At 34.8% G+C, this 24,625-nt stretch overlaps 1 protein-coding gene across 7 annotated transcripts in view; it reads right to left on the bottom strand.

Annotated features, from left to right (window-relative positions):
- The window catches only part of LOC111512194 (receptor-type guanylate cyclase Gyc76C), a 343,637-nt gene that overhangs the window by 131,963 nt on the left and 187,049 nt on the right, over nt 1–24,625 (bottom strand). Inside the window, exon 1 of one of the 7 annotated variants that reach the window (XM_074170391.1) lies at nt 9,096–9,245. The exons of the other annotated variants lie outside the window; for them this stretch is intronic. The gene's annotated coding sequence lies outside the window, so the exon portion shown is untranslated. Of the gene's footprint in view, nt 1–9,095; nt 9,246–24,625 lie in introns of those variants that run through there. 7 annotated transcript variants of the gene reach the window in all.

Below are 24,625 nucleotides of genomic sequence, written 5' to 3'. Positions count from 1 at the left end.
ATCCAGAAAAAAAAAATTAAATTAACTGTGGACGCATCGCAATATGCATTAGGTGCAACCTTAAGTCATATTATGGACGACAAATCAGAAAAACCTATTGCTTTTGCTTCGCGACTACTCAATAAGGCGGAAATTGGTTATTCCCAGATTGAAAAAGAAGCTCTTGCAATAATATTTGGTGTAAAAAAATTTTTTCAATACCTATACGGACAACATTTCTATTTATTTACTGACCATAAACCATTAATAGCTATTTTTGGTGATAAAAAAGGGTTGCCAGTTTTTGCAGCAAATCGTTTACAAAGATGGGCGCATATTCTTTCAGCGTTCAGATACGATATTAAGTACGTGAAATCTGAAAATAATACGGCTGACTTTTTATCTAGATCACCTTCAAAAAACGAAGGTAAGGAATGTAAAATAAAAACCTTATGTTCAAATCCAAATATTTCATATATGAAATATGTTGAAGAATCGTGTTTACCCATAAATTCCACAGTGGTAAAAAAAGAAACGTTCAGAGACTCTGTTTTGAGCAAAATAAGTTTTTATGTTCGGAACGGTTGGCCTGATAGATGTCCAGCAGAAAACATGAAACCGTATTTTTTGCGTAAAAATGAGTTAACGGTAGAACAGGACTGCCTTATGTGGGGATATCGATTAGTAATTCCTCCGAAATTACGACAGTTAATTCTGGGAGAACTACATTCATCACATATGGGTATGGTAAAAATGAAATCTTTGGCGCGCTCATATGTGTGGTGGCCATCGATGGAAGGGGAAATTGAAAATACGGCACGAGGGTGTGAATCATGTCAACGCTTTTCAAGTAATCCTCCAAAGGCTTCCCTAACAGTTTGGAATTGGCCGCGAGAACCATGGACGAGATTGCACGCTGATTTTTTTGGACCATTGTTCAACAAAAACTTCTTAGTGGTGGAAGATGCAACTTCGAAGTGGATAGAATGTGTAGAAGTTGGTAATATCACGGCTTCAACAACCATAAAATTTTTCAGGGAACTTTTTTCCAGATTTGGCTTACCACGTGAACTTTGCACTAATAATGCGAAAACGTTCACATCTGAAGAATTTCAGAATTTTTTGTCAGCTAGTGGCATAAAACATTCTACAGGTGCTCCTTATCATCCCGCAACAAATGGTTTGGGAGAAAGTGGGGTAAAGATAATGAAAAATGCTATTTTGAAAGCAAGAGACCAAAATACAAATTCTGACTTGCATCTGATTATAAATCGGTTTTTGTTTCAATATCGAAATACACCTCATACCACAACAGGTGAAAAACCATCAAAATTATTAATAGGTCGTTCTTTACGCTCTAAATTCGATCTATTAATGCCTTCTGTCAAAAATGTTGTGAATAATAAACAAAATTATCAAAAATCATATTACAAAAATAAAAGAGACATATTTTTCAATGAAAATGATCACGTATGGGTAAGAGATTTCAGATCTGGTACACCTCCTTGGTGTTCAGGAATAGTCCAGAAGGTTCTTGGCTTGAAAACATACTTGGTTCAAACAAATTGTGGAATGAAATGGAAAAGGCATAAGAACCAAATGAAATCTAGACTGTCAGTTGCAACAAAACCTGAACCTGTTTCAATCATTCCCCGATCTGATTTGAACGAAGGAGAAACTGTTAATAATGTAGATTCTAAGGTAAACAGGAATGGCAGCGAAAACATAGTTAGTGAAAATGTAAGTACATCTGAAACTTATTCCCCTAAGATATTGAGACGTCGAAGTCAGTTGAAACAACCGGATAGGTTAAGAATGTGATTAGAATTTATAGAAGTTTTCTTTGGGTGACATTATTTTTAGGGAAGAGGTGTTAGATATTAAGTTATTTAGAACACTGGGTATATTTTAGATTGTAAAAAGTGTTACTATAAAAAGTATGTTTTTTTGTATAAGGCATCGTTTCCCGAGCCGCAGTGTGAAATAAAACAGCTTGCGATTGAGTTGGTTGTATTAATATTTTGGCCCTATTCAAATTAATAGTGATCTAAAACAATAAGATTAGTTTTACTGATACGATTATCGATGCAAAATGTGTAGGTCTACCGCGCACACAAACATATTGACATAAATGTTCAAACTCAAAAAACAATATTTCATTCGTTCGAAGCGTTCATTATCTATAGGTACTATGTACTCGAAAATAATATTTACACAGATGCTCAAATTACAAGTGCATCACTCAAGCAGAGCAGCATTTTCGATAATTCAAAACTGATATGCGAATTGTTATGTATAGAAACTGATAACAACAAAGCTAGAGTACTAGTGTAGAGAGTAATGATGTTTGTTTGTTTCATTGAAATCAAAAAAGGATAGGAAGAAGGTCTATAGTCAACTCCAAAGTGTTTCGAGGATCGGCAAAGTCAGTGCTATACGTACGGACAAATCATATGAAATGAAAACGGGTAATTTGCTATGGTGAAACATTCGGTATGGTGAGACATTCGGTATGGTGAGACATTCGGTACCTCTGTAAATTATATAAGTATGGATACATGGATAAATAAAGCAATGGTTAAATGTACCGAACTAATTTTTTCATTTTGAAATCGAAAAATAAAAGATCGAACGATATACTCAGTATAGTATAGTTAGAAACTAATTGAGGTGGCTACTTTATTTCGTTATGATGAATGTAGATGTTATTGACGATAAGTATGTTTCAGCAATTACCAATTACCGTACCAATTAAACTATTCACCAATAATAAGATGCCAAGTTTATGGATAAAGGTGTTTCAGATGACTTGTGAGTAGATCTTCAGAGTAGTTGTTCACTGACGAGACGGTAACCAGTTGGTTTGGCATGAGTTCTTTGTTCTACTTTTCAGTACCCACTTTGTTTCTCAGTGAGTAGTGATAATAATGTTCATGTTCACACTGTTCACGATTAGCGTTTTCTCCTATTACCTCCAAAGTACGTGGTAATTAGGTTCACATTTTCACAAAATCATCACAATAACTTTGTTCAATCATACCAAATACACACTCATCTACAATAAGTATATTTGTTTAATAGTATTTTTTCATGGTAAGTGAAGTGTACTCCAGTTACGAAGTAGTTTAACTTTTTGATTGTCACTATTGAAGTTTCAATATTGGTATATATATATATATATATATATATATATATATATATATATATATATATATATATATATATATATATATATCCAAAAATTGTCACCCTCCTAATCTGCGAACTCGTGAAAAAAATTGAAAATTACTCAGACCCGTCAATTTTTATTTAAAGCAGGAAAACTTTCACCAAATACATCCTCATTCTGTTGTCAACCCCCTCATCCCTAGCACCCCCTACTTCAGAATGTTCAATGCGACTACTATACTCGTAATACATCATTTTATCATTTTGAAGGAAATTCAATCCCAAATACATCGGTGTACTGAAATTGAGGATCGATCAAATGTTGTATATGCATATCTTGATGCGTATAGTAGTCCCATTGAACATTCAGAAGTAAGGGGTGAAAGTGTTCCCCTTCGAAATAAAAATCGACAGATCTGAGCGATTTTCAATTTTTTCACGAGTTCCCAGATTAGGAGAGTGACAAGGACACGTACTGTATATTGATAGGGTGCTTTTGTATAACTTTCAGTTATTTCGTTTGGAAAACGAAAATGGAATCATTCCCCGAAAAGTCAAAGTTTCTTATGAACACAAGTTGTTCATATGTTATTCAACCTTTTGTTATAGTTATCAGAGGTGATCAGTGCGTCTACCCTTTTTACATGTGTATATAATTTCTGATTATAATTTATAATAATCAGAATACTCTACTAGTTGGCATACAGCAGATAAACCTCTGAATAATGAAACATATTACCTTTTTTTAGGATAATACCAGATATAAAACCAGCATCGTAGTTAGTGTGTTCGAAACAACGAGAACGACATCTCGAGTACCAACTCGGGCACTGCGAACGTTACCACATCGCTTTTGATAATATCTACCGCAGTAGTAGACGAAACGTCAGGCATAAAAACTTGCAGACCACGGGCAAAAAATCCGGAAAATAGCAAATAGCATTCACACAGATACTGTTCTCACACATTAACACTGAGAAACCACTTTTAAATTTCGAAAACAAAATATTTTTATTGAATTTCTACGCTAATTTTGCATATCTAATATATAAAAATGGATGTTTGTTGGTTGGTTGGTAAGTGATAAACTTCTACATCGCTCAACCGATCGTGATGAAACTTGACATGTATAAGTAATTTTTCATAGAGAAGGTTTTTAGGCTATCAATTTTTCTGCAACTCGCCACTAGATGACGCTGCAGAACAATTTTTTGAAAGCACTTTTCTATAACGCTGCGCACGCCTAAGTTCGTTGATTCTGATTCAGTCAAAACATTGGAAATACTCAATTAATTTTTCAAATATTATCAACTTTTACTACCATTTCACAAAAAGACAAAACTTTGAAATGTGAGAACCACCCTTACTCATTCATTATTGTATTTCTATGCACAATGTCAGATTTAATTATTTTGAAAAAAACTTGAGTATAACTCATTCTACATAAAATCGAATTCCTGGAAAATCATATTATTCCCTAGTTAAATGGATGTTTGGACAGTAACAGATTGCGCACATATGTGACGTTGGTCGTTAATTAAAGCTAACAAGTACCGATTAAATATTGGTATTTTCAATGTTTTCTTTGGATTGAAATCACTTGACAAATATTTATAGAAGCAACTTTACTCATACCAACATTGAAGCTCACGAGCCAATAATAAGACGGAAATTTAAATAAGTTGACAATATTGGAGCTGACACAAAATTTAGAAAGATGCTGTTACGTGTGTTAGGAATTCGATGTTTCACTACGAGGATGGTTTATGGTATTGGATGACAAATGAGAAATTCTAATTGTTTAAACTACACCTGGAAAACTGGATATGCACAAATATCATAACCAATTCACCTACTAGTGACGCCAAATATCATAACTGATGTAAGGAATAACCTAAATTGACACCATGTTAAAAATACAATAAGTATTAGAGGGGCGGTAGATGATTAGTTAGCCTGACTGGTTCGTTCTAGTCATTTCATTTACCACTATATGGTACGATGAGTCGAGCCCAACTGAAAAACAATCGATTTTCATTGCACACTGGCCAACTAGTGCTAGGAATAGCTCGTTAATAAGTAAAACCTTGTTAATACTTAGCTCGCACTAGTTTCGACTTCCGAGGGATGTCGTTTGTAGGAAAACGATAGTTGATTAACAGAAAAACAGATTATAATTGTTTTTAGATCGAAATTTAGGAACACACAATGGGTGTGAAATGTTGAATGAACGAGTAATGTGGAATAGATCCTAATGAGTTGTATTTTGTTCTATCTCACAGCTTCAATATAAGTACCTAGGCTTTTACGATTGGAGAGAACGAAATCCGGTTTTGTAGGTCGTGGCCGAATAGAAGTTTTAGTACCAAACATATCGTTTACTATCGTTTACTACTGTGGCAGATATATCATCAGTGGTATATGCGATGACTGTGAAGACGAAGGAAATATCTCGAAGTTTCAGCTATGACTGACTTATCAATAGTGGAATCCAACACTGTTCCGATATTGAATTGATACCATATTTAGGATCACTCTCTCCTCACAATAATGAATAGATTATCGAAAAATATTTTTGCACTTCAAACAACAATTGTTTTCTACCTCGCTACAAAGGAAAGTTGAAAAAAAAGTATTCAACGAACAATGTTCCTTATTGAGCTTATCTGATAGGTCTGTTGAAAATTTATTTATGAATTTTCTCTCTTATTCAGCATGTAAAAATGTTTCTGTCATATGTTGATTTCTCTTGTTTGAATTCATAAAATTATATTAATTATAAGCTAACCGTATTTAAATAACCTTTATTGTGAAAAATGTTTTTGACAATTTTACGAAAACGCCCTCTGCTAAATATGAATAACTGTACTTAGCGACGTCATAAAATCAAGCATTGATGTTAATAAATAATGAAATATCTATAACTGAGATACTTTAAGTGATTAGTTGCACCTAATATAAACTATTTTTCATTTTAAATTTCAAATGTTTAGGAAGATTGAAAAATATGATTGGGATAGGAAAATATGCAAAGATGATAAATTCCAGTATGCCTTTTGTGAAATTAGTTGTTATCATCGAAAATATTCATTTATTTCGTCATACCGTATAAATTCTTGGGTTCCTGCAGCGATAAACATTATCAACTCCCTTCCCTAGAAATAGAGTTTAAGGTTATTTATTCTTGTTAAAAATCAAAATCTGTTTATTTCCTATTTGGTATGAAACAAGTGAAATCTTGATACATATGTACATAATCCCTTCCTTTCCTTCCTTGACTCCCACATGCGGGAGTCAGGGAAGGGAAGGACGGGCGATATAAGGGGGAATGGCAGAAGAATGGAACCTTTGGTGTAGTAATGAATATTACTGGAGTTTTTTCCCAACACCAAATCGTTATTTTTAACACCTCGACACGTGTTTCGATCACCAAGTGATCATCTTCAAAGAGGAAGATTAAAACTCAAGGAAGATGACAAAAGACACGCCCTCTGGTGTTAGCCGGTGGTTTTCTACTGAACAAGGTTTCACTTCAGCCTCCGTCTATGACCGACTGATTTGTACGGCAGGACCAAATGAATTACAGTTTTTTGACATAAAATAGTAATTTCCGTAACATGTTCGTGAATACGGTTTTTTTTGGACGAGAAGACAAAATATAGATCGAGCTGTAGGCAAGTCCTGGAAGTTTGCGACTCGAACGAGTTGCGTACATATTTTTTTCGGCAACCTTGTAGAATAACAAATCAATGAGACACATTGAGTACATGCTCTACAAAGTAGAGGATTGGATAAGTTTCGGATTTTTGCGCTAAATAAACAAAAATCATATTCTCTGTAATAGTTTTGCATTTCTTCATATCCACCAATTTCGAGAAACAATCATAATCTTTTTCGTACCTGGACTTCGATTTTTTGGCATTAATTGTGATGTAGCAGCAGCTACTGCATTGTAAATTTCGTAAGGCATATTCTCAACCTCACTACCGCTGCTGTTTTCCGTAGTTTAATGTGATAATTGCGAACAAAAAACATGCAAACTTTCTAAAATCAAAATATCAACTAATTTAATGTCAAATAGTTGTTGGTTGTTATTTCACTGCTATAGTAATGATCAACTACATTTATCAAAATCATACCTACCAAGATATTCATATTAACAATGATAACACCAAAGGGATTCTTTCCAGCCTAGTCCAGGGGTTACGTACTTCCCGAACTAAGCTGGAAAAGTGCTACTTTCTTCAAGAAAAAGCGTCCGGCAAGTGGGTACATCCCACATGATTGTCGAAAAAACTATTTTAGAAAGCCGTACAGAAATCAGTCTCCTTTGCATATAATGGTTTTTTTTTGGAAAATGAAAATGTTTCCTATTTTCTTTATACGGATTATGGTTGCCAAATATTCTGATTGGGATTAGTATAAAAATTTTGACAAACTACCCCCACTTGGATTATTGTTTTTTCTTTTTCAATATTTTCACGCGTACTACATATAACTGACGGCATACGGCTGAAAACTACTTCAGGATTATGAGAATCATATATTTTTAATACGTATCAAATGACTTCCAGAAAATTCAACATGAGATTGCTGTCTATTACAGTTTTATCTGCCTCATATAATAAGTATTCACCATTTCAATAACTAGATTTACATATTTTATTAGGGTTATCGGTTTTTTTTTGTTTACATTTCTGTTTTACTGGAAATGAATGACTATGCTCGGCTTTTGCATTGACTCTGATGACTAGTTTATAGTATTACTTCTTCCCGAGTACCTATTATTATAAATTTGGGTTTTATAATGTTATGTAGAAATGAGTCGGGTTTAAAAATAAATCGAAAGTCTTGTGTAAAACGTATTTATTATGCAATAAGCGAAAAAACATTGTTTCGAATGTGTTTACATCAATATTGAGGTAGTTATAAAAATTTGAATAATTTCTTTAGAAATATAACGATCAATTTTTCAACCCAAATCATTTTTTTCTTATTCGATAGGAAATAAATGAGTTGCCGAGAATTGATTTTTAACCATCATTTGAAACGATTACCAAGATTAAAAGTTTTATATCTCATGAAGATGTAAAAATCTCAACTTTCGAAAACATTAATTTTGTTTTACAAAATAACAGTATTTAATTTCTATTGGGAATATGCGTATCTGAATTATGTAAAATCATAAAAAACATTGCAAAACATTGTCATGAAATGTATGTTCAAATTATCATTCACTGAACGGACTGTCAATTTATAGTGCCAAAATAATCTTTTGGGCATAGATAGATAGGCAATACAAATTGAATATTATGTAACCTCATATAGTCAGTCAAAAACAAAATATTCCAGAATGAAATTAATTACTCAAGAAAGCACTAATGATTATAGAAGGAGACAATATAAAAAATTGTCCACAATCAGATTATGTTTAAATTTCTGGGAAAATGCATATATGATGATATTGATATCTATAATTGTCAAATATAATGAAAAGAATGACAAACCTATCCATATTCAGTCTATTTCTCTCAAAACAATGGCCAATCAGAGAAGATAATGTTACTGAATCTCTTATTTTTTAAAATACGTTTCATAAACACAGAATGAGTGCAAGTATATGAAAAATATATTTTAATTTTTTTTTCATAGTGAATTAAATAATATTTCTTCACAAACTTTGCAGTTTTTTGGCAACTGTTGGATGGTTTTCATATTTTTTGCTACTTCATCCTGATTTGAAATTAGGAAAGATAAAGATTTTCTGGGCTTAATTTGAAAAAATGTTTCTACAGAGAGTTTAGGCAAAAATAAACAGACTAGAATAATTGAATAGAACTACTGCTGCCATTCACAGTTATCATGGATTCATAAATATTTCATCGCAGGTATCTCCTTGCAAAAATAAATTACTTCTATGAACAAAACAAGAAATCTAATTTACCTACCTAATTTTCGAATAACAATTCCTCAAATTTCTGTCCTCACCCCATTGTGTACACACTTCATGAGACAAATCGAGGAAAATCGTTTCATTTGAAAAACACATTCACATAATTCATTTCGGTTTGAACAAGACAATAATCCGAATTCATACATGATATAAACAGTAGCGAGATATATTTCACTGGGCAAACAGTCTCTCCACTAACACACAACTGTAAACTGTTCTAAAAATAACTCTCAGACATTAAAATCGTGAAGGCCATGTTGTACCTTGAGGCATCCGAATCGACTGTTTTTTAAAGAATTTACTAATATGAGACCACCTTGACCAGAAATTATTACGAAAAATTTCAAAGACTATCTTCTATATTTTTACATGCAAATTTCAGGAAATATATTTGTTTTCTTGGCAATTATTTTGATAAAAAAATTATTCATTTATTTAAATTATCACATGGATACCTATAATAGCATATTATTCAACGAGCGTATAATGATGGCTATTATTCATGAGGTGAAGCTTACGGCCACGAGCGGCAGGCGAGTCGCCTAAATCCCTGAGAGAATAATAGCCTTTATACGCGAGTGGAATACTATACTTTATCCACGACTAATAAACATTTTGGTTGAAGTTTTTCTGTTGGAATTTTGTTACACTACATAATTATTTTTATAAACACACTATTATTTTATTCTAACAAATATTTCATTCGGGTCGGTCGGTAGCCAAGCGGTTCGGCGTGGGTGCTTTGTTCACTCACTCGAATTGACTGCCGTGTTAGTCGGTGGTTCAAGCCCTAGTCTGAACGATCGATCTTCACTTGCTACCGTCCAACCCGTGTTAGGAATCACACGTTAAAAGGTAAGACCTCGTTAATCCTTAGCTCGCACAAGTTTAGACTTCTGAGGGTTGTCGTTCGTAGGAGTGCGACAGCTGGTTAACGGAAAAACAGATTTTAAACAGATTTTTTTTAAACAGATTATTATTATTTTTTTATTTTATTTAAAAGGAAAAACACCGCATCAACCACAAGGGTTATTAGCGGTTACAGTAGGTACATTAAATTTTGTTAGAGATGACAACATTTTCCAAAAAACTATAAAGGGAAGTAAAGTTTGTAACATCCAATGCATTGGTGAGGTCGCTTGGTAATACAAAAAATTGTCTTTCTTCATTGAAAGCTGGGCAATCAGAGATGAAATGTTCAACACTCATCGCCACACTGCAGGTATCACAAATGCGAGGCTCTTCATGCTTTAGGAGATGTAGATGGGTAAATTTCGTATGTCCAATTCTCAGGCGTGTAAGTAAAACTTGCTGTCTGCGGGTGAGAGCTCGGTAATTTTGAGTGACTAGATTCGGATTAATGGCTCTGAGTTTATTATTATATAGGGATTGCCACCTTTGCCTCCATCTGTCGCATATGAACTCTTTGATTTGGAGATAAACGTCTTGATAGGGCACTCGTTGGATCTCTCGACAGTTGGGGTTTGAAATGGCCTCTCGAGCTTCTGAATCGGCCCTTTCATTACCCGTTATTCCCATAATATGAGAAGGAATCCAAACTATCTCGATGTGTTTACCACCCTGTAACAACGTTCCCAGTTCAGTCTTAATGAGAAGAAGAAGAGCATTTTTCGGGTAAGTGAAAATGACATGATCACCAACGGATCTACGACAGTATTGTAGTGCGCTGAGTATAGCAAATACTTCTCCTGAGTAGATACTGGAGAAAGACGGCAGTCGATAAGTGTAAGTGGTGGTATCTGTTATCACAGCGGCTCCTACTCCTTCAACTGTTTTGGACGAATCGGTATATATATATATATATATATATATATATATATATATATATATACAGTGTGACCCATTTAAAATGGAACCACCCCTGTAGAATTGCATTTTTCAATCAATCTCAATTTTTTTTTATTGAAATATTAAGCATGAAAAACTGTATCTTGACACTAACTTTCACAATTTTAGTTTCATTTCCAAGGCACTCTATGGTTTTTTTTGTTTGTCAAAAACGGCAAAAGTTTATTAGGCAATTTGATTTTGATGATTTTAAGGGAATATTATCCACAAATCCAGTGGCGTAGTCAGATTTTTATTACAAAAGGCTTGCACCACAAATCTCTCACATTACCATGTTTTCAGGAGTTATAACTGTAGAACGCATTGAGCTGTTGACTTCGGATTTTCACTGTACAAATTCACTGGTGTTCTACTTGGTGATGACAGTGTTGTCAGATCTCAAATATGTCTATAATCTGAATAAAAATTACAAACAAATACTTTGTTTCCAAAATTGAAGTTGTTGTAACTTCGTTGCTAACAAATATTTTTTAATGAAAATTTGACAGTTTTGATTTATAACGACTACGAATCCAGTGGTGTAGTCAAATTTGAAAACAAAAATTGCCTAATAAACTTTTGCCGTTTTTGACAAACAAAAAAAAACCATAGAGTGCCTTGGAAATGAAACTAAAATTGTGAAAGTTAGTGTCAAGATACAGTTTTTCATGCTTAATATTTCAATAAAAAAAAATTGAGATTGATTGAAAAATGCACATTCTACAGGGGTGGTTCATTTTAAATGGGTCACACTGTATATATATATATATATATATATATATATATATATATATATATATATATATATATATATATATATATATATTGGTAATGTCCAGGGAGGGGGAATTTTCAAGTCAAGAGGAAGAATATTTGAAAAGTCTATATGGTTATCGGAAACTTTGGCAATTTTCACATAAAAAGGTGAGGGGTAATTGTGTTTCTGTTCAAAGATATGTTGGAAACGATCTGAGAATGTATATCGATAGGAAAGATGGTTTTTGGAAGCGGCTACTCTTGCGGCATAACTTAAGGAAAGATAGTCTCTGCGAACATCAAGGGGTTGTTCTCCGGCCTCAGCCAGTAGGCTCTCCACTGGGCTGGTACAAAAAGCTCTCAGAGCAATCCTTATGGCCGAATATTGGATCACTTTCAATGACTTCAGGAGAGTTGCTTTCGCTGAACCATAAACGATAGAACCATAATCTAGCTTGGATCGAATGAGAGCACGATATATACGCAAGAGAGTAATACTGTCAGCTCCCCATGTATGATTCGAGAGTATTTTCATCAGATTCAAACCCCTCTGACAGCTTTTCTTCAGATTGCTTACATGGGATTTCCATTTCAGTTGTCTATCAAATGTCAGCCCCAGAAATCTCATTTCGTCCACAAACTCCAATTGCTGATCAATCGAATATTCAGATAATTCTCGCTGTCATCATCGATATGCAGGGGTACAGCTTCGACCAATTCTTTCATAGGTAAAAAGTGCTCATCAAATTTTTTATCGCTGGAGAGTTGCTGAAATCTATTGGTCAATAAATTGGCGATTTCAATATTTTCAGAGATAGAATAGCAGTTTGTTTCCAAGGACGAAATTCGAAAGTTTGTAGTTATTCCTTTTATGCGACTCACTTTTTGCCATACCTCTGACATGGGTGTAGAGTATTGAAGTGATGACACATAATTTTTCCACGACTTGCGTTTGCTCTATTTTATCAAATACCGTTTTCGTGCTCTGAGTCTATTGAACTCCAGTTTATTTTCAGTGGAAAAATGTCGTTTCAACTTGTTGAATGCCCTTTTACTTTCCGTTGTCGCTTTTTGACATTCTGAATTCCACCAAGGCACTGGATGATGTCCATTGATTTTAGAGGTTTTACCTATGGCTAAAGTAGCAGCATTTGAAATGGTACTGGAAAATTCATGGACAAGGGAATCAATATCATTTTCATGGTGGGGTGATCTGTTAGGAAAACTCTTCACCAGTATACTTTGGAATATCTTCCAACTTGTATCATCCGCTTTCTTGAGTTTCCAGGAAGGGTGGAATATGTTGGATGAGTTTTGAGAAAAAATATGTTTGATGATGATAGGAAGATGATCACTATCATGTGAATCTTGAAGAACATTCCAAGAGAGCTTAGTAAATATTGAGGGGTGACATAAGGCCAAGTCAAGAGCTGAGTGGTTGCCAGTGGTAATGTTAATCCTGGTAATGTCACCGGAGTTGAGCAGCACCAGATTCGATCTGCTGATGAATGTTTCCATCATCCTACCACGCCGGTTAGTTGTGAGACAACCCCACATAGGGTTGAGAGCATTAAAATCACCGAGAATTATATGTAGATTTGGTAACTGATTTATTATTCTCTCTAAATCTTGAATATGCATATCGCTATCTGATGGGGCCTAGATATTACATATGCAAATCCTCTGGGGGGATTCAACAATAACTTGTGATGCTTTCAAGCATTCGTGTGCATAAATTGTTACACCACCAGAAGCAATGCTCGAATTTGTTCTAATTTAATGGAAAGAACTGTAGTTTTTTAGGTTGTATACTCGATCGGTTCTGAAATTCGTTTCTTGGAGACATATGATTGAAGGATTTTCATTTCTTATCAACAACTGAAGCATCTCTAGATGTGGGAATAACCCATTAATGTTCCACTGTAAAATGAAGAGTAATTGCTAATTGAGAGAGAAGAACTTCAGTAGGTGCCTTGAGACAGGTCACTGTCACCTTCAGAGACTGATACGTTGGAGTTAGTTTCCAGTTCTTGATTCAGGCGTTTCAGGATTTTTTTCTTGAGTTTAGTGATTCTTGCCTTAATATTGCGAGCTGTCAAAAGTGGGTACATTTTGGTGAGGATGCCTAGTAGTCCATGAATATCATCCGTATATGTTCTTGCTATGTTAATAAGGTCAGATGAACCGAATGAGTTTTCTAGGAAGCTGGTAATTTGACTGAAATCTAGGATGGGAGGAGGGCCATCCCCTTCAAAAAAACTCTTGGCTGGTGCTATGAGGCTTTCTACCGATTCTGGAGGAGGCTGCGGATTCTTTTTGGGTTTCTTTGGGATCTGAATGTACAGGGTGATTATATATATATATATATATATATATATATATATATATATATATATATATATATATATATATATATATATATATATATATATATAAATGGATGTTTGTTGGTTGGTTGGTAAGTGATAAACTTATATATCTCTCAACCGATCGTGATGAAACTTGACATGTATAAGTAATTTTTCATAGAGAAGGTTTTAAGGCTATCAATTTTTCTGTAACTCGCCACTAGATAACGCTGTAGAACAATTTTTTGAAAGCACAGTTCTATAACGCTGCGCACGCCTAAGTTCGTTGATTCTGATTCTGTCAAAACATTGGAACAGCAACGATACAGCAACATAGTCAGTACTAGTACCATATAATTGAAGCTAATTCGAGTTTGGGTTGGATTTATATTCAATGCAATATTTTCACCCCCGAGAAGGAGTGGCATCCATCTCTAGGGTAACAGCAATTCCCGTATCGGGAACCCAATTACAAATTTTTATGAACATCCATCGGTGCTGTTTGGAAAAATTATCTGGGAAAATTGTGTTAACATTACAGAAAATCAGAACCCAAACAAAACTCATTTATGATTCAATACCAGACATCGCCGTTTCGACCCGCCATATGTTTCATCAGTGGTGATAGGCTGAACCATATGTTGAATCATAAATGCGCCATTGCAATTTGCAATTTTGCTAAATATAAAGCCTCATAAGGTATTTGATTTTCATCTTGCCTTTTATTTTATTTCGTACCAATTCGTCAACAATTTTTCTAGAAAGATGTCTGTCATGAAGTTGGTAAAATAGTTTGGAAACCCTATTTCAGCATTTTTTATTTTTAAAATAAATTTCAATTTCAATTGGGTACCTTACCTATAACTGATAATTTTAAAGGTTATACGAGTATAATAATTTTCAAACATCTTATCTCGACTACGCTTATCTGAATCTTTTGACAAGCAAAAAGCCGATATTAGCTGAACAACGAATAACGATGAGATTGGAACCTTTGGTGTGAAAGCTGAACGGCGAAAGCTGAACGGCAAAAACTGCAAATTGTTCTGAAGGAATTGGTTTTCAACATTTAGATTCAGGTATGCAATATTCAGAATGGATTAAACTTTCCCTGTCAGCTTTGCCTTGCGATAAGTTTTCTGTTGCCCACTCTGTATTCATAGATGGATAAATAATGCATTTCTTCCTAAAACTTCACAGTTCTCCAACAGGGGTTTAGTTTCTGATACATATTGTGGTAAAAATAGTATAGAAAAGTGCATTCAAAGATACCAACAGTGGTTGCCTTAGTATTTTGAGTAATAACACAATTCACTTGTTGAGAACAAATGCTCTCAATAGCATGTTCGTAGATGGATTTCGCCGTAATAAATGTAATGTTATTTAAAACGGCAACATAATTTTCCTTATTTGATAGGTATTCAATATGTGTGAAGGCTTTACTGAGGTATACGGTGCATTTTTTTAATGTCCCCCTTTTATTTTTTGAACGGGTCAATTCAAAAAATTGAAATTTGGGATTATGAAATTAATGCATGAATACTTTATTCTGAAGTGAAATTAACATATGAAACTTTCAAGATGGCGACTGGGCGCCATCTGGGAAAAAATTGAATGGAAAGGGGGGGGTCTTGTGACACATCATTTTGAATCTCCCGACGAATAATTCACAACCTTAGAATATGAAGTCAATATCTTCACCTACTACAAAATGGCGGAACATTTAATAATAATTAATAATTATTATTAAATTAATTTAATAATAATTAATAATAATTTGTAAGCCATATGGCAATTCCAATAACCCGATAAGGTTTGTTAAGGTATTTTTTGTTTATAAAAACGACAAAAAGTCAGTACGACAATGAACAGCATTGTTCAGTTAGAATATTCTCATTTAGTTTTCGGTTTTACTAGTAAAAAGGTACCACGTCAAAAATCTCTAAAATGGTCAATTCTTGTCTATTGGAAGAAAAAATTGAAGCGATTTTCATTTACGGTGCGACGCGTTACTTTCACGAGACCAAAAGAATTTTCAATTAACGTTTTCTGAATCGTCATGTCTGTAGAAAATATTTGAGGGAAATTGTATCCAAATTCATACTACCGGTAGTGTACATAACAAGAAGCCCCCCGGTCATCCGTCAATTCCGGAAGAACAGCAAGTGCAAATAATTGGTGAGATGGTAGTAAATCCAGAACAGTCTACTTATTTCGTCGCGAATTTTTGTGTCTCCTTCTACTGTGTGGAGACTTTTGGAGAGGAATAGGCATCATCCATACAAAATTAAAATGGTACACCAATTAACTGAAGATGACCCTAATCGAAGAACAGAATTCTACGAAATCGTGACGGAAACCATTGCAAGGCATCCTACCTATCTCCAAAATATTTGTTTTAGTGACGAATGTACTTTTTTTTAAACGGCAATGTTCACAGACAAAATTGCCGTTATTGGAGCGACACCAACCCTCACGTTTTCCGGGAAACACACCCAATATCCAGAAAAAAATAACGTTTGGGAAACCATATTGTTGGACCTCTATTGATGGAAATTTAACAGGGGAACTGTATGCGAATATGCTGGAAACTACTGTTGACCCTCTCATCACTGAAATCGTCGAAGCGAATCCTAATGAATTCAATATGGATTTTGTATTCGAACAAGATGGAGCACCACCACATCACTCCAGACAAGTAACAAACTATTTGGACTACTTTTCACGGTCGTTGGATTGGCCATCGAGGTCCTACAGAATGGCCAGCCCGCTCGCCAGATTTGACACATTTGGACTCTTTTCTGGGGCTATTTGAAGTAAAAGGTTTACGAAACTGAACCTGCTTCAATATTGGATATACGGCAGAGAATAATAAATATTTATACTTTCAATGTGATGTCAGCAGTGTTCAATTATTATTAGTACCTATTACTCGTACGGTAGACGTTCACCAATTATTGAGAATAAAAATATAGAATTACATTGAATACATTTCAAAATAGAGCTGTATACGACTGAGTTTTATAATACCTCTTCTTTGTTTCCGTTGTTATATGATTTAATGTTTTATATCAACTCGTTACATATGCATATATATTCAATATCAAAAGCAAAATGATGTTGACATGCAATATGGTTTATGGAAATTCGATGAAACAGATAATTTGATTTTCACATTTTTGTCGGGTAGTTGAGGTACATAAATAACACATTTATATTATACTTCCGAGACTTTTATTAAAATGAATGTTAAAATCAATATTGAAAATCCAAATAAAGCCATGACTCCTATTTGGTTTTGTTCCTATATTCAAATTAAATTGAACACATATTTTCAAGGACAACAATTGAGATAGATGTTTAACACAACTTTATCTTGTGAACTAGTTCAAGAGTTTGACATGAGAGTTTCTATACAATGGCATATCACGTTTACAGTAGTTTTATTGTTTCGAAACTTGTAGTTTCTGGAAATCAATCAGGGTAAACGTTCGGGTTCTCTGTTGAACGGCCAACAGGAGGTTGACCACTCACCATTGATGAATCTTTTTTCATAATGCCAATAATTTTATTCATATTTAAAAATTTACATGCTGTCAATGAACTGAGATTGTAATTGATTTACAAATTCTATCTGTTTTCGTATTTAGCATCAACCAATTGAGTTAGGTACCTACTACTGTTGTATACACGGTGTTCCTTAAACACATGTTAATATTTAAGGACGTAATTCTTAGACCTATTTTAAGAAAAAACTTCCTATGGACGTATGTCCTAAACGCCTTAACTTTTGAGATACAGGGTGGCAAAGTTTTCAAAAATAATCAGTTTTTTAATAATAACTGAGATAATTTTGTAGACATCTTTTTCATATTTGGTACATATGTTCCATGCCTCAAGACGCATTTTCTGATGTACAATTTTCTTACTTTTCTCTGCCAGTGGCGTACGTACGAGTTTTAAAATGTATATTTTTGGCGAAAATAATACTACGCCACTGCTATATCTTGAATTAAAAATTATTTTTTAAATCCATATTTGACATATTTGCACTGTGAAGTTCGATGGAAGTAACACTCCACAGTCTTTATGCTCGGTAGTGGAAGATGGTTACCACACACCAAAATCTGGATGCCGCTGGATCTGAAGATCGTTTCCAACATGCTTCTCACAATCCTCCAGTCCAGCCTGTCGAGCCCAGAGGCTAATTTCGGGATTGCCAACTCCACGAGATTCTGGTCGAGCATCGTCTCCTTCAGTCTAGTAAGACTTCTCCAGACATCTTCATAGGACGATTTGTCTCGAGAATGCTGTTTGGTCACCAAGTAGAAGATGTTTCTCTGACCCTTCTTCAACTGTAGCACTCCTCCGACTTCTGGATTCTGTTCTCGTAATATTTGAAGCTGACCAAATTTCTTGTTGAATACCACAGCGATAACCTTGGACATTTGGAGATCCTCTGCCACGCAGTGAGCTAGTGCGTAATCAACTGGAACCTTGAAAAGGTCTCGTGGCTCTTCTCGAGTTACCCCATGTACGACCTTCTGTCCGTTCGAATATAAGGACATGAATTGCAGGAACGTCATTTCATCCTCTGGTGGTCTGAGGGCGCGAACTTGGTCGTGATTTCCAGCATAAGGAGCCAGTCTATTAAAATGGACGACCCTAGGCTTTCCTCGAGGTGGCTTATAGATTCGGTAGAAGAGGTCATTAAATCTTTTTCATGATTTTGTACGGACACTCCCACGAGTTCCGCAACTTCGGTGATAAACCACGGCGGCGCTTAGGATTGTACAGCCAAACTAGGTCACCGATTTCGAATCCTCCAGCATTCGCCTTGATGTCATAGGCCTCCTTCATCCTATCGCTGGCACTCCGAATGTTCAGACGGACTCGTTCATGAATATCGTGCATTTTCTGCCGAAGCTTGCTGACATAGTCTTCCCCCGCAGTGTCTTGTTCTGGAGGCGTCCCAAATTTTAGGTCGCAAGGAAGCCGCAGCAGAGGTTTGGCCGGTTGACTCATGCACTGCCGAACGATAAGTCAGCAGGAACAGGTATGTTCAGCAGGAGGTATGGGTCCCAGTCTCTTTGATGGTCAGAGACTACCTTGGACAAGTGGCGGTTTATAGTCTTATTCATTCGTTCCACCATTCCATCGGACTGTGGATGTAAGGCTGTGGTTCTGGTCTTTCGAATGTCCAACAGTTTACATATTTCTTGGAACAGGTTGGACTCAAAATTTCTGCCCTGGTCTGAATGCAGCTCCAATGGGACACCGAATCGACATATCCATTCCTTTACCAGGACGTTAGCGACGGTAAAGGCTTCCTGGTTGGGCAGGGCATATGCTTCTGCCCACTTGCTGAAGTAGTCCATGGCTACCAGGATGTATATGTTCCCATGGTGGGACTCTGGGAACGGGCCGGCGATATCGATGGCGATTCTCTCGAAAGGACTACCCACGTTATACTGGCGCATTGGAGCTTTCGGTCGTATCCTAGGTCCGTTACTGGCAGCGCATACAGCACACTTTCTGCACCAGTCCTTGACGTCGGCTTGACAATTAACCCAATTAAACCGTTGTTTTACTTTCTGGAGGGTCTTCGTTACTCCTAGTGACTCCATCACTCCAGATGGAGTGATGGAGTCACATGGAGAAATCCATGATGGAGTCACTCCAGTGACTCCATCATGGATTTCTTTGAGCACCTCCCGTCGTCTGCTCCTGGGTACCACTGTCTGGCGCCTTTCTTTTGCACCGTCTTCAGACTCCAACACCCGCTTCAGAACCCCGTTTTCCAAGATAAGGGAGTTCCATTGTGCCTAGTAGGACTTAACCGCTGGCGAATAACCTGCTATCTCCTGCCACGATGGTCTTCGGTTACTTTTCTTCCATCCGATGACTAAACCAAGATCTGGGTCTTTTTCTTGGTCTTCCTTGATCTTATCATTCTCCCAGTTGTCGTCCATAGCTCTAGTTCTACAAATAGCTGCTTCCTTCACTTTTGCTCGTCGGCAATGTGAGCAGTCATCGAGGCATGGTCTCTTGACACTGGGCCATGTAACCACAGTCATTTAAATGCCAAAACGTAATAAAAGTAGTACCTGAATTTTACCTGACCTCGATAGATTGTCCCGTTCACTGTATATATAAATATATATGCATATAGTAGAAGGGTAGTCTTTGCTGACCAGTTGGGACATGAAAAATGTATATATTTGGGAATGCAGCAAGCTTGAAAGTGTACTCTTATGACAACTTGGTGATTAAAACACAAACAAACAGTGCATCAAAGTATAGCCTGTAAAAAAGTAGTTTTAGTCATTTCCTGATTGTGCTAACTTGGTAAGCGAAACACGCATTGAGAGACAGCATTTTTGTATTGGTGAGGGAAAAGTATTATCAATAGATTAAATCGATTTGTATGAATAGTTCTATGGGATATTTCAATATCTCCGTTTTTTTTAATTTGACGATTTGATACTATGTAATTCATAAATTACGTTATCTTTATGCGATCACTTCGTGGGCGCCTACTGAGTACTGAATTAAACTATGCGGTAGACACTTCAAACCATACGTAAACAACATTCTATTTTTAAATAATGAAAACATGTAGGCTGACTGGTTTCTATGAGCAGATCGTGAAATGTTTGAAAAAAAATAATAATGCAAGCAATGATAATAAATAAACAGGCAGTGAATTCACCAGTACAGAAAACACACAGTTATTATCAACTGCAGTAAATAAACTTGAAATAATATAAACTGTCTATGTCTACATGTAGATGAGACATGTCAGAAATTAACAAATCTTCGTCAATTCCGTCTCTTGTACCTGGTCTGAATATATACACATACACAGTCGCTCACACATAAATACAAATATGCAGTGTCAACAAGATTGCAGGTGAAGAACTTTTCTTGATTGACAATGTTTCATGATGAATTTCATTAGTTCGAACTTCCATTGTCTAATATTATATAAAATGATTTGAAATCCCTGAAAGAACCAATACAAAAGAAAATTAAAAGAATAGCTGAAAATAACAATTATATTAAGTAAAAAAAAACTAAAAAGAAATTACAGTGAAATAAAATACAATAAAAATAGAACAATTGAACAAAAAATTAAAGTGAAGTGAAGTAACTTGGCTTGGAGTCTCTTAATTTTTAATTTTAAATCATTAAATAGACTAAATAGAAGTCCGAACTAATGAAATTCAAGTCTTCTTCTATATTATATACGAATGACTTTTTTTTTGGTGAATTGGAAACATGGAAAATTACATTCATCTCGAATATTGCTATTTATAGGATCTACATGAAAATTAAAGAATTTCTTGAGTGGTGTAGTTTAATGACATTTCGGCTAATCTAATCTAAATAATATATGAAGAAATTATCTCATAATTATTGTGATATAACAAAAAATTTATGTATATATTTAAATTCAAGTAACACCATTACATCGTATACAATAAGAGAGTTCTGGAGATCATTTATGTTGAATTGAGATTGGAGTTTTTCCAAATATGACGGAGACTGAATAGTTCCTACCGGTAATTAAAAAACAAAATAAAAACAGAAATATGGTGGGATAGAAAATTGGAATCTCGATATCAGAAGATATAAATAAAAAGGAAATATTTACAGAAGAGAACAATTTTTGGGAAAAAGAGCTTTTTGGCTCTCTACTTCTCCGTCAATAAAAAAAAAGTAATATAATATGAAAAAAAAAATTACTGCTTCGTCTTGTGATATTATTTAAAACGATGCTGATGTGGTGATAAGACAAGTGTATTGTCCCGAAACTATGAAGTACACCATTGAAGATGATAGTGTTCCATTGTAACTGACAGTTTATATCGATACTCTCTCATATATTACGTTGTGAATTCCTATCTGTTTAATCTGTTTTTCCGTTAATCAGCTAATGAATACACAAATTCCGTAATGAATATTTTCAGTACGAACTGAACAGTAAAAAAAGTGATTTTCGCGGAATTCAATGTTCATAGGAACGTAGTTGCACCAAAAGTGTAATTCAATGTTAATGTGGAAATGTTTCTTCTTCAGTTTGTATCTGAAAAAAAATATGTGTATGCTCTACATACCGGTAGGTATAAAGAGTTTTTCATGTGGGTAGTTATTTTTTCTTCCTTTTTATTCTTCTTTCTCACACTTTTTTTTTTATAATGAGGAAGTAGAAAACCAAAAAGTTTTTTCCTTAGAAGATGTAACTACTGAAGAACGCAGTACTGACTGATAGAAAACAAGTATGGTTATATGGAAGTGAGATTCAGACAAAATTATTGAATCCTACCAGTGCTTCGAAATTTATTTTAAAGTTTTTATATACCTAGAATTAAGACTGTAATACATTTTGCTGTTCGTTTGAGAAGTACTATTAACGATACTTGTTTTATTTCATTTCCAATTTTATAGTGTTCAGAGTTAAAATTGTTTTTGATTAAGTGCATCACTTATTGAAACTACACATAAAAATAATATTGGTGACAACGGAAAGACGTAACATTGGAGACAAGTGGATATTTTTGTCAACATGGAAACAACAACAGGATAATGAGTTCTTGGAAGATAACAAGAAAGAAGAATTAAATTACCATACTGAATGGTATAAGTACCAAACCCTATACTTAAATTTGAATCACACCACCCATTACCTTACCTCACCAACTGAAACTGGAATTTACTATTTTCCTCTATAGAAATTGTTGAATCCTGTAATGTACTTCGACGAGAATATTTCTTAGCATCTCTCCTTAAAAAAAAGTGTGTATAAACATAATACAATACTCTATTTTCATTTTGTTGACCAACTAAACTGCAGAACACAGTCGATACGCACTAACGTAAAGCTCGGTACGCATTCCGTACTCGCTTAGAATGCGACTCGAAATTTATCACTTATTGATTGAAATAAATGGAAGCATTAAAACATCAGAATCAAAGAAATGACTTCTCTCCTGATACCGCCAGAGTTTACCCAGAAATGATTTTTTCTAGTAATAGGGGAGCCCAAGTGGGGATTTCGGGATTTACTAAAGCGCGGCAGATTAATATACAGGGGGATACCTTGTACCCGGTTGAGAACCTCCACCAAATATGAGCCCCATATATAAGGCTGCCTGTGAGGGAAAAAAGATCAGATCAGTAAAAAAAAATTGATCATCAGAAATTCTCGAGCGCGTCAGATTAAGGTAGGGTGAGTTAATTACGTGCTAAAAAGTGTATATTCCAGTAATCTGACAATTTGAGAGTGACGTAAAGAAATGGAGGGCAGCAAAATTGTAAAAAAATAACGTCATTTCGACATTCTCGAGCGGAGCTAATTTTTTTTTCATTTCGAAGGAAATAATTCAAGGACAACGAAAAATGTATAATCTGACGATTTCCGCAAGCCGAAATAACAAAAATTCGTCGATAAAGTTCAATGCGTGCAGCTGTGTGATATCTATATTTCCCTCTCCGAGTTTCTATTCCTCTATTCTGTATTAACTTTTTCTCTATCTATTACTCTCTCACTCCGTCCCCACTCTGAATTCTGTTGCCATGACGCCATCACAGCTGATCACATCACATCACTCGTTGGTGATGAAGATGAAGATTAATTAATCAATTATTTGATGGATGTAGCCATTACTACGTGGTAAGAAATCATGATGAAGAAAAGAGAAATTAAACTTTCTATATTTTTTACCACTCTATTGTATAAGTTAGTTACAAATAAAAGTGGTAAAAAACATAGAAAATTTCATTTCTCTTTTCTTCATTAATTTATCAATTGATTATAAAAAGTAAACATTTTAAAAAAATTATTTTCTTATTAATACAAGTATTCTACTTAAAAAACATACACTTATTTATTTGCATGCTATTTCCTGAGCTTTTCAATGAATTAGGTTCAATGAATTATAATTAAAAAAAATATATATTGTTTTTGTCAGATTAAGCGAATCCCTCTAGATAATCGTCAGATTATGAGACAGCACGTCTAAAACATAAAGATGTTTGCTAGGCCTATAGCTGTTTAGTTGCTCTGTTACTTATTTTGAATCATTTAAGGAAATATTTTTTGATCACAAACTTTTTCTTGAACTTGCCTCTTGCTTCAGGGGATCCATTCTTGAATTACTCGCAGTTCTACCTTTCTGTAAATAGTTCGTGCATTATACATTTTTGAGTTCATGCTTCGATTATTCGCAAGCATTCAAATATCAAAACAGAGATCCAAATGTCAGCCTCGGCCGGTTCGTACTACGAGTAACAATAAAATCGCAGATCTGTGAATGTTTCAAGAATATCAATTTCTCAGGAATCGTTTGGTATGACCTCACAGCGCTTACGTTGCGAACGACTAATGATTCAGAAATATGCCTCAGACATGGAGATACTGTTTTTAAAAAGAGGTAGATAACAGTTAACAGTTTCAGGCAAATTAAGAGCAAACGGAAAAGTGGGACCAGTCAAAATTCAAAAGCTATTTTCTTATATGTGTGATTTATGACTTGTTCATTTTGTTTTAATTCATGATCACTTTAATGAA

The sequence above is a fragment of the Leptinotarsa decemlineata genome, unplaced genomic scaffold, assembly GCF_025532065.1.
Source record: "Leptinotarsa decemlineata unplaced genomic scaffold, Ldec_3_MD MMD2_P_RNA_scaffold_9, whole genome shotgun sequence".
In the NCBI taxonomy this organism is placed as follows: domain Eukaryota; kingdom Metazoa; phylum Arthropoda; class Insecta; order Coleoptera; family Chrysomelidae; genus Leptinotarsa; species Leptinotarsa decemlineata.
The sequence above is the reverse complement of the archived record's forward strand: the minus strand, read 5'-3'. Positions and strand labels throughout refer to the sequence as shown.